Source organism: Cebus imitator, unplaced genomic scaffold (assembly GCF_001604975.1).
Source record: "Cebus imitator isolate Cc_AM_T3 unplaced genomic scaffold, Cebus_imitator-1.0 Scaffold245, whole genome shotgun sequence".
NCBI classification, from domain to species: Eukaryota; Metazoa; Chordata; class Mammalia; order Primates; family Cebidae; genus Cebus; species Cebus imitator.
In genome coordinates, this window is record NW_016107560.1 from 2,926,762 (window position 1) to 2,937,567 (window position 10,806).

Genomic DNA, 10,806 nt, shown 5'->3' on the forward strand with positions numbered 1-10,806 from the left:
GACTGCTGTTTGTTGTATTTTTTTCCAGTGACATTTTTCTTTTAATATTTAAAAACAAAATCAACTTTGTCTCTACCCCCAAACAAATAAACAGATTAAATAAAATTTACAGTGAATATACATAGCAAACATCTATATATGCAATTAAATACCGTATCTGTTACTTTGGCACAAACATTAAACAAACAATATTCAAGTGTTCTTTCGGGTGAGGGGAGTTCCAAGTGTTAACTCTATGGGGCATGGGAAGACAATTTAGGAAGTGAGAGAATGTAGAAATCAATTTTACCATAATTCTGTCCATATTTCTGTCCATATAAATACATTTATAAAGACAAAAAAGGGCCGGGTGCAGTAGTTCACGCCTGTAATCCCTGCACTTTGGGAGGTCAAGGCAGGCCTGAGGTTAGGAGCCTGAGCAATATGGTGAAACCTCATATCTACCAAAAATAAAAAGTTAGCTGGGTTTGGTGGCATGCACCTGAGATCCTAGCTACACAGGAGGCTGAGGCAGGAGGATCGCCAGAGCCTGGGAGGTAAAGGTCACAGTGAGCCAAGAACAGACCACTGCACTCCAGCCTGGGTGTCAGTAAGATTCCATCTCAAAAAAAAAAAAAAAAAAAAAAAGGAAAGGAAGCTTGAGATGTCCAAAAAAAATTGGAGAATACTTCTTTCTGACCAAAAAATAGAAAAGAAATTAATTTTATGGTGGGAAAAGAGATTATAATGATACAAGAGGATGGGAAGAGAAGGGAAGCAGTGGGGGCCAACCAGAGGAAAAATGGGGACACAAAGAAAGGCAGCCAGAAGGAGACCAATGCCGGTGTGGATGTTTGTCTGTTTCCATCTTCATCTTATTGTCTTAGGCTCCAATTTAGTGTCAGTCTCCTTACTTCCTGTCTCCATCCGTGGTCTCTCAGGATCCTTCAATACCCTCTACCCTGACCCCGGCCCTTCGGTGCTGCTCCCTTCTGCCCCATTTATTGGGAGCTGGCTCACTCCAGGATCTCCAGGTCATAGTTCTTTTTGGCCGTTCGAAGTTTGATGCTACTCAGGAAGTTGTTGAGATGAAGGAAGGCATTTTGGGCAGCCAGCAGGATGGGGAACACAGCCATGTACAAGGCAGCAAGGTCCAAGCAGTGGCCAACCTCAGCAGTCCCACCACTGTTCCCTCCACCAGTGCCAGGCATCCCCTGAACTAGGTCTTGGCAGTGGACATGGCAAGCTATGTGAAGACTTTGTCTGCCTCAGTACATATGAGACGCTCAGGGAGATCTGTCACCTCCAGCACCTTCCCCAAGACAATATCTCTTGTCCCATGTCAGAGGAGGCAGATTTGAGTGCTTGTCTCTTGCCCTGGTTTCCATGCTTCAGTCCACACAGTCCCTGGTGCACTGTGTAAGTTGACTGGCCATGGAGCAAGGGAGGGCAGATGGACAGATTGTAATCTAAAGGCTGGCTTAAGAGGGAGCACCTGTCACCCTGTGCTGGAACCCCAGGCCGGGGGAACTGTCTGAGGACAAGCAAGGAACTAAGTCCTGTGCAGACACTCACCGCTGAGGCTGGTGACAGGAAAGGGTGGTGGAGCCTGGGTAGGAGACGTGTCAGGGCTGCTGCTCATTTGTGTGTTGGCCTGGGGGCTGATGTCAGGACTGTAAAGGTCTCCAGGCTGCTGCACCTCATGGTCCATGCTGTAGTATTTACAGTGACTCCACTGGATGCTGTATGGGTTCTGAGGGGGGTTGGGTTCCATTAGTGAAATTCAGGGGCATGACAACTATAGCTGGTCCAGACAACACTCCTGACTACTGCTGCGGCATTGGTGGTGGACTGCAGGGAGAGGGAAAATGAAGCATCTGGTACTGCTGAGACGCTGCCTCCCACCCCAACCGGGTTGCAGAAACCCAACAGAAGGGTTCGTATGGTTCTGCTGAGCCGGTGGTATCATACTGTAGCACACTGGTATGCCCCCTGTTGGGAGGCCTCCTTACCCAGTCACAGGGCCCAGCATGGGTTGCAGGCAGCTGGACCACATTTTGTGAGTCATTCCCCACTGAGACTTGGTAAGAAGGCAGTGGAATGCACTGAACCACCAGGCCTTGCATCTGGCCCCCCATGCTGCTTCTGTGACTACTGAGCAGGCCCTGGTTCTGTGGTTGCTGGACCCCAATCATTCCTTGGTAAGACACCTGCTGCTGGTTAGGCATCATGGGATATAAACCAGGCTGCTGGGATGGCCCAGCCAGCTATTGACCACATTGGGATCTGTAGGCCACCAGGTGAGAGAAAGGTCAATATTGCTGGTTGGGATTAGGATGTTGTCCAGGGGGATTAGTAACAAACATGGATCTGTTGAGAGGGCTACATGCAGCCCTGGGGTAGCCACACTTGCTGAGTAGGTGGTACATGGCTAGAGGTGGAATAGTTAGAGGTGGGGAGGGGCTGACCCATGGATGCCATCATGAAGCTAGTCCACTGATGGTGCTGGGAGATGAATAGGGGCTGGAATAGAGCTGCGGATGAGTCAGTTGCTTCAGTAGAATCTTGGCAGCTAAGGCTTATTTGTCCCGAGGAGTTGCTAAGGTCATCTGCCTGTGAGATCATGTGATTATTCAAGGGTGGCTATTGCTGAGGCATGGGTGGGAGAGCACGAAGTTGCTGCTGCTTCTGCTGCCGTTGCTGCTGCTGCTGTCGCTACTGTACAAGGGAGAAGGGCCTGGATAGACTGCGATGAGGTGATCTGGTTGCACATTCTTGGGGCATGTAGTGCCATACCTGGCCTGGAGATTCTTCCAGCATTGCCACCTTTACTGCTGCCAATGTAGTCACCTTGGGTGAAGACAGAGATTCTGCTGAAGCTGCTGGCATGGGGATAGGATGCTGGACAGAGCCATCAGTGTCCATACTACTCCAGGGCCATGGCACCAAGGGATTTGAGTTCAATGTGCTTCTCTGGCAGCTGCTTTAGGTGCAGCTGAACCCTCTGCATTTCCCCCTAATGTCTTTTATATATCCTTTCTTGCCAGTCTCTTTGGGGAAAATATTCTCTCTCAGACCCTTGGATATTTGTCCCCTCTCTCTTCTATTAACTTGCTCCTCCATCCAAAAACAAAACTTTTATTTATAATTTCAGATTTTTAAAAAATGTAGAAATGTTCTAAGTTCCCATATTAAAAATGTACAAATTTTAGAGTAAGGATTGATGAAATGAAAACTTCTGTACAATGTCATTTCATTTAGGGTTTTCTTCATTCATTCAACCAAACAGATTGAAGGACTATTATATGCCAGGAGCTGAGCTACATATAGACAATACAGTGATGGGCACAGTACACATGGCCCTGGTCTAACACAGCTCTGTAGTCTTGTGGGGGAGACAGTCATTAATATTTGACAGTTTCATCCATGAGATGGGCAAGTATTGTTGAAATTTAAGGAACATATTCACATGGACTGCTCAGTATTTAAAAATTAATTTAATCTTTTAAAGCCACAGTATGGTATATATCTTGATTATTTATATGTCATTTCTTTGATCAGGATATTCTACCCTAGAGACATAAACAGGTGCTAATTTTTCCAGTGATTACAACAGGATTAATACTTATAATCATTTGCTGATCCTACAGGGAAATGATTATGTAAGTAATTGTACATGTATGCTAAAGAATGCTATGCATCAATAAAAAAATACACCAAATCAATTGATAAGGACATTAAAAGACTACCAAGATATTTTACTAAGTACAAAAATGTTTTAGGATAATATATAGTATATGGTATGACATGACTAATTTTAAAACTCCGCAAAAGATAAGTATACATTGATTATATATATATATATATATATATATATATATATATAGAGAGAGAGAGAGAGAGAGAGAGAGAGAGGGAGAGAATCAAATAAATATGCAAATACTCTGGACTACATTCACCAATTAATAATAATTGTTGTGTGAGAAAGAAACTCAGATTAAAGCATCAGGCACTTAGTACTCAAAGATAAATCATTGGTGCTATTTGAGTTAAAAATATGATACTGAATTTAAGTACAACTTATACATTCACAATTTTTAAAAGAGAAAGAGAAAAAATAAAGCAGACAAATTATACTGAAGAAGTAAACTAGTCTTGTAATGACTAATTTTAGCACCAGCGAGTGAAGGCAATCACAGAAGAAGAAAAATGATTTTATCTCTGACATCTGAACCAATGAAAAGATTCATGTGCCAGAAAAGAGGATGTGGTCTTCATTAAAGGAGAACTAAGAAGCTGTTGCCAAGATATTCTCCATTCATTCCACAAATGTGGGTAAGAATGTCATAAAAGGACGGAAATGCAGTGGTCCTCTGCCCAAGTCTCCATGGAGCTCTGAGCTCCAAGACGTGCTTTTAGGACCACCTCTGAGGATTAGCATCTAATATTACCTACCATCCAACTTAGATAGTGAAGAAATGTAGCCCAGAGTCCATGAATGAAAACTGCATATTTCCTAAATTTTAAAACTTTCTTAAGGTTGTCATTTTTATTTTCTCTTACCTGTTCACTTGTGCTTATTCTTAGGAAGAGAAAGAAACTGGGAAAGTGGGGAAAACAGTCAATATTAAAGGAGAAAAATTTGCCAAGATATTGAATTAGTGACAGTAGCTTTATAAAGCAAAGGCAAGCAAGATATTCAGGGTTCATTGGTGTGGAGACAGAATCATAGTTCCCCAGTGAGGTCTCTATCCTAATTCCTGGAAACTGCAAATATATTGCTTTCTATAGCAATGGGAATTTTGCAGATGTGAAAAATCATCCTGGATTACACAGGTGACAGCAATGTAATCACAAGGGTCTTTTTAATGTGTCAGAGAGAATGAGAGACAGAAAGAAGATTTAAAGATTATACTCCTGGCTTTGCAAATGGAGGAAGGAGCCATGGGCCAAGTTCCACCAACACCTTGATTTTAGCCCTGTGGGACATTTTATATTTCTGACATGAAAAACTATAAGACAATGAGTCATGCTGTTTTAAGCCACTAAGTTTGTAGGATCCTGATTTTGTTTCTATACATTAATTTAAATGCCCTTTAGGTACTAATGGGCCTTAGAAAAATTTCTTGTCATACTCCTTTATATATTACAGATAAGAAAACTGAGGGCTAAAGAAGTGAGGTGATTTGGCACTCAGCTATTAATGAAAGAAGTAGGACTAAGATGTTCTGATAGTTCCAGATGATACGAAAGATGGAAAAGGAAGAGAAAGCGTTGCTCAACTTCATTTTCTCTAAGTTTTTGTGATTTGCAAATATAAAAATTGGATAATATCAGGTACATGGCTAAGGTTAACCCACACTGCATGTACAGCAAAAGCAACATATTAGTAAAATCTGGGGACTGTTCAATGCAGAATTAAATTTTCAAGAGAAGATGTAATGTAGGGCTAGATTTTAAAGTAAATTAGAGATATTCATTTTCTGGTTTTCTCTAAATTTCTCTGTAGTAACTTTAAAAAGGTGCAGTAGTGAAAGATAAAGGCACTAAGATGGGTTCCTTTACATATTAATGGATAACTAACCAAAGACTAATAAAAATTCAATGATCATGCTGATTAGATTATTCTGGATTGTTTATCACTCTGCAGGCAGTGCCCATACACAGCTTCTATTACAAATTATGCAATTAAATGTAGCTTTGGAACTTGTATCTGCATCTCTCTCAGAATGTCTAATTTGTTGCAATAGTGCAGAAGGATAATGTCTTGAAAGTTCCAAGGATCAAAGTAATCATCTGAGGCCTTTTAAATAAACTTCTTTTGTATTGATAATTAACACACACAAACAAAGGACAAGATAATAAAAAAAATCTTTTTATGAATTTAGGAAAATTCAAGAATTATGAATTACAAGGCTTTTGAAATGATAATTTTATAACATGAACTTGCTTGGGGATGCTCTAAGCCAATGTGGTACTTTTATTTCTGCCACTAAATCTTGACAAGTAGACAACATGGAAAAATATATATTATGCCAAATAGGTATATAAAAATAAAAGTATTGAGAGGCTATGATGATTTGGATTCTTTTTATATATGCTGGGATATCTTGAAATCAATGTTTTTTAATCTATAAGTGGAGAGCTCCCAGCTGGTGTGTTTTCCATCTAATTGAAATGCGTAAGTATGAGTCAACACAACAACCTTATTTGTAATTAAATTTTGGATTTAGGTTAAATCCACTTGCATCATAAAAGCTTGGGACAAATCTCTTCTTAGCAATAATGCAAACAGAAATATTCACATTTTATGAAATGCTAATTTTTGGACACTGGCAACAAATAATAATATACACAAAAAATACTTAGACAGTTATAATGAAAAACATTCATCCAAACTGACATGTACTTTGAGATGAGTTAGTTTTGCAATTTCTCATCCTAAAACGTTATTTGTGCCATCTAATATAATTCAAAATCCTTCACTAGCCTGTAAGACTGGGAATAAATTCGCATGCTTATTACTTCTTAGGCATTTTTTGATTAATAGTATCTCTTCTAATGTAGATCTATGACTAACTTAAACATAATGTGGATATTTACAGTAAGTAGAGAAAAAAAGAAAAATATATATATCATTTAGTGAAATCCAATACCTTAGGAGCTTTTTTTAAAAGTTGAAATTAAAGTATAAAGCTTTTTTACAGTTGTGCATAGGCCTTGATCCCAAGCCCCACACCAAGGAGGGTCATTGTGAAGGTTTAGCCTTGAGTTTTGATACCTGCTGTAAAAGGATCACCCAGGGAAAACAAACTATCCTGAGAGGACTTTTAATAAGAATGTTCAGCCATAATATTTTTTAAAGGCTCCCAGCATCTTTTAGACAACCTCTCTAAGGGGAAAAAAAATGCTGATCACACATTTTAAATAGAAAGAGGCAGAAATGCACAATTTTCCATTCACCATTTTTTTAAAGCCCTTCAAGAGTTAAAAATAACTTATCTGGCTTCCTCTTAAAAAACAATCTTCACTGGTAAACTATGATCAATAGTAACAGAACATTATAAGCTTAAACTATACGCACGTTTGTTTCTTCCCAATGAGGGCAGACCAGGTAACAATCCAGGCGTAGCAGTCTAGCCTTGGTCTGGTGGCTTCAGGATGTCGAGATCCTTCTATTTTACTCCATCATCCCCAGACTTCTGCCTACCATGCTACACCCCCAACATGGCCTCAAGAATTGCTCTTTACCCTTTCTGACGCTGATCATTAGGAAATGACCCAGCATCATTAAGCATCAATTCTTTTAATATGCCAGGGGTCGCAGCTTAGTTACACATAAATATTTTGTAAACTGGGAAATGCAGTCTTTACTCTGGTTGTCTTTTTATCCACCTAAGTTATCAGGATGTGATTACTTTAGAGAACAGAAAGTAGATATAAGGAAAAAATAGCAGATCTTTGCCACATCATCCTAATATACTTTGAATAAATCAATATAATTCAAAATTATGGTTGGGGTTAATTTCCTTAGGAGATACAACCTTTTCAAATGGTTTCAAGTAAAACAATAAGACATTTTTTAAAGTGTTGATATGTACATATATATGTAGACATATGTACAATAGCCATGCACATATGTGTATATATAATTATTTGTATTATAATTATGACCTATACTTGTTTTATTCAAAGAAATTTTTATATATAAAGCCTTATGTTGTCATAATTTCTGAAAGGTTAAACAAAAAACTCTTAATGACTTTTGCCTCTGAAGAATTATTTAGATAATCTTAGCACTGTATGCCCATTTTATTCCATTTGAATTTCTTATGTGTACATATTGTTTTTAATTTGAAATAATTGTTCTAAAATTAAAATATCAAATAAAAATAGTACTTTTACTCTCTGAGTCCTTAAAGGGGTCCTTACATTCCTTAAAGGACTTTCAAAAACATTAAAAATGGTGAGTGTGCATAAAGAATAAGAAAAAGGAAAATCCAGCAATTTTGATACAAAAACCGTTTTATGATAACTAACTCTCTCAATGGCCACTAACCTTGGGTTTCCATGTGTGTGTCTCTTTTGTTTTGTTTTTGTATTAATACTGATTTTTTTAAAAAATTTCATTCTTATCCTTGTTTCCCTAATTGAAATACATATGTTCATAAACATCTCCAGTTTGGATATCAAGGCATATCTAACTACATTTTATGCTCATAAGTAATTTTCCTTGCCATTCAAATTTTTAAAAAATAATATACTAGTTTATTTCCTATGTACATTTTTACTTTCACATCATTTCCATGTCTGACCACTGCTTCTACTATGCCCTCCCTAATTTCATTCATATCTAAAACCAAGAAAAAAATAGAGTTTCATCTTTAACAACTGAACAGGCATTTTGGACAATATATTTTTGGCAATGGAACATGGGCAACATTTGTCAAACATGGCAGGGAAAGTTCCCACTCTGTATTATAAAAAGGAAAGCCAGATATCAACTGTTACAAAAATAAGATGGAAAATTTTAACAAACCTTAAACTATTTTCTTAAAGAGATTTCCGTATCCAGAGATCTTAAATAGCCTCCTAATCAGTCATACAGAAGCAATTCTTTATATAATTTATGAACATGGTTTTAATTTCAGGAAAAGAACCACATTTTTCTACTCTTGCTTGTATTTTTGATTTAAGGTCTTCTATAGGACTAGGTCTTTTTGGTGTTCTAAGTGTATTTTCCTCCTTTTTTTTGGAGGATTTTTGACCTTTTGATCTTGGTTTTATGTCTTTTTCATTCTGGTTTGATTTTTGTGCATTTTTGGCTGGAGTGCCTTATATAGATTTCTTCACTGGAGTTTTTCTTCAGTTTCCTCATCATCAAAATTATCATCAACATCATATTCTTCTTCATCAGCAGTATGTTATACTTTTCTCTGAGGAAACTTGCTACCACTCCCACAAGCAGATAACTTTTCAGATATACTTAAGAGTTTCACCTCCTCCTCCTCCTCCTCTTCATCTTCTAACTCCACATCTTCATCCACAGCCTAAAAGTGCTGTCTACTAATATGTACAAGGTCTTAACTACACTTCATTCGTAAGACCATGTATAGTACTCTTTCAAACCCCCAGGGAAACAGTTAGCTCTACCGACATTTTTAACACAGCCAGTGTTGCTTTAATTGCGCTGCCTTCAAAATTCATTATCCCTGCTTCAATAACGTTCAATTCATCCCTTGCACCGGTCTCTAAACTGACCATTCTCAAAGATAACTGGTGCTCATTTTCATCATTATTCATGTTGAAGTGATAATCTGTCAGTCTTTAGTTCACAACCAAAAAGATAGTTCGGGGTTCTCAGGGGGATCATGTACATGTCCATTGACTCTTCCATGAACTGGTAGCATGCATTTAGGTGGGAGAGAAGGCAGACAAAGGTAAATGACCACTTCCCCAGAGAATAGCCCCATAGGATAGAATCACACCAGAGTTAGAAACTTTACATTGTTTCTTTTAACTTTCAGAAAAAAACAATCCTCTGGTTAAGGAAAAACAAAGTATACTCATTCAAAGACCAATTTTCTTAGGAAGCTGTAAGAGTATGAAAGCAAGGTTGTGGTCCCAGGAAGTTTATCAACTATAAAAAGGATTATCACCTCCTACAATGCCTTCATATGACTTGTTTTAACAAGATTTGCCATTAGTGTAACTTGCTACAAAGTAGTCTTTAGTGAACCTTTTAAAGCATACAGTAAGTTGTGATTATAGTGTGCTATTAGACAAGACAAAATACAGAAAAAATACTTTTAACAGGGATTGTCTGTCAATGCCTGAAATTTATTTTCCTAACTTCACATTACTTTCTCATATATTATAAATTGTCCAGCCCACAATAAAAACTTCAGACAGGGAACTTTCTTAAAGATAAAGAATGAACCATTATCTGAATATTCCTGAAACAGAAGAAATAATCTTGATGATGGTATGCATGTGATATAAATAAGACATGTATGTAGTAATTAATTCTAAAAATATTATGCAGTGGAAAGTCGACTGGATAGAAATACAACTCCAATGGCATTTCTGATTTACCGCATGACTCAGAAGTAGCCTCAGTGTCCTCCCTTGAAAAATGAAGGTCCTGAGTGGAAATCCAGTGGAGAATATTTCTGGTCATTGAGTCAGAGAACCTGAGCCTGAGTCACTGGACTGCCATTTCTCAACTTTGTGTGGTAACTAGTTGTAAATCCACAAAGCAAGGAGATAGTGAATATAACTTTCCTCAATCTTGCCTATTCTACACTGGGAAACACTATACTAACTCAAATATTTGGGCCTGCTAATTATATCATCAATCACTGTTCACTAAAATTTCACATTTGTAGCTTTTAAAAGTAGAGCCATTTTATCCTGTCTTGTGTGTTTAGATCCCTTTGAGATCCAGACATATGATACACTTAACAGTTAAATGGTCCTTGCATTCTCCACTCTTAGCTGGCTGCTAAAACAGATGTTCAAAATGTGAGATATTTTAATCCAGTCTAGCATGTCTGAGGCCCCAAATCATCAAAAGCCAGAATCTGGAATTCCTTTGCTACCTCCAGTCCTGAGTGGGCCTATTCAAGCTGAACACACCTGTAAAACGAGTGATATCTCATCTACTCCCCTCATTTTACCTGTACTAAATTAATAAAATTATACTCTTGCCCCATTTCCCTAACCCCACCTACTTTGATTAGGACCAGGAAAATCACTCCAAACCTTTTCAATGCCATATCCTAAGGAGTCAACCTTATAGTTGCACCTCTAACCACTGCTTGGTGT

General features: G+C 38.0%; 1 pseudogene; it reads right to left on the reverse strand.

The window, feature by feature from the left end:
- Nucleotides 1-980: 980 nt before the first annotated feature.
- On the reverse strand, nucleotides 981-3,102 carry LOC108282602 (annotated as a pseudogene).
- Nucleotides 3,103-10,806: the final 7,704 nt, after the last annotated feature.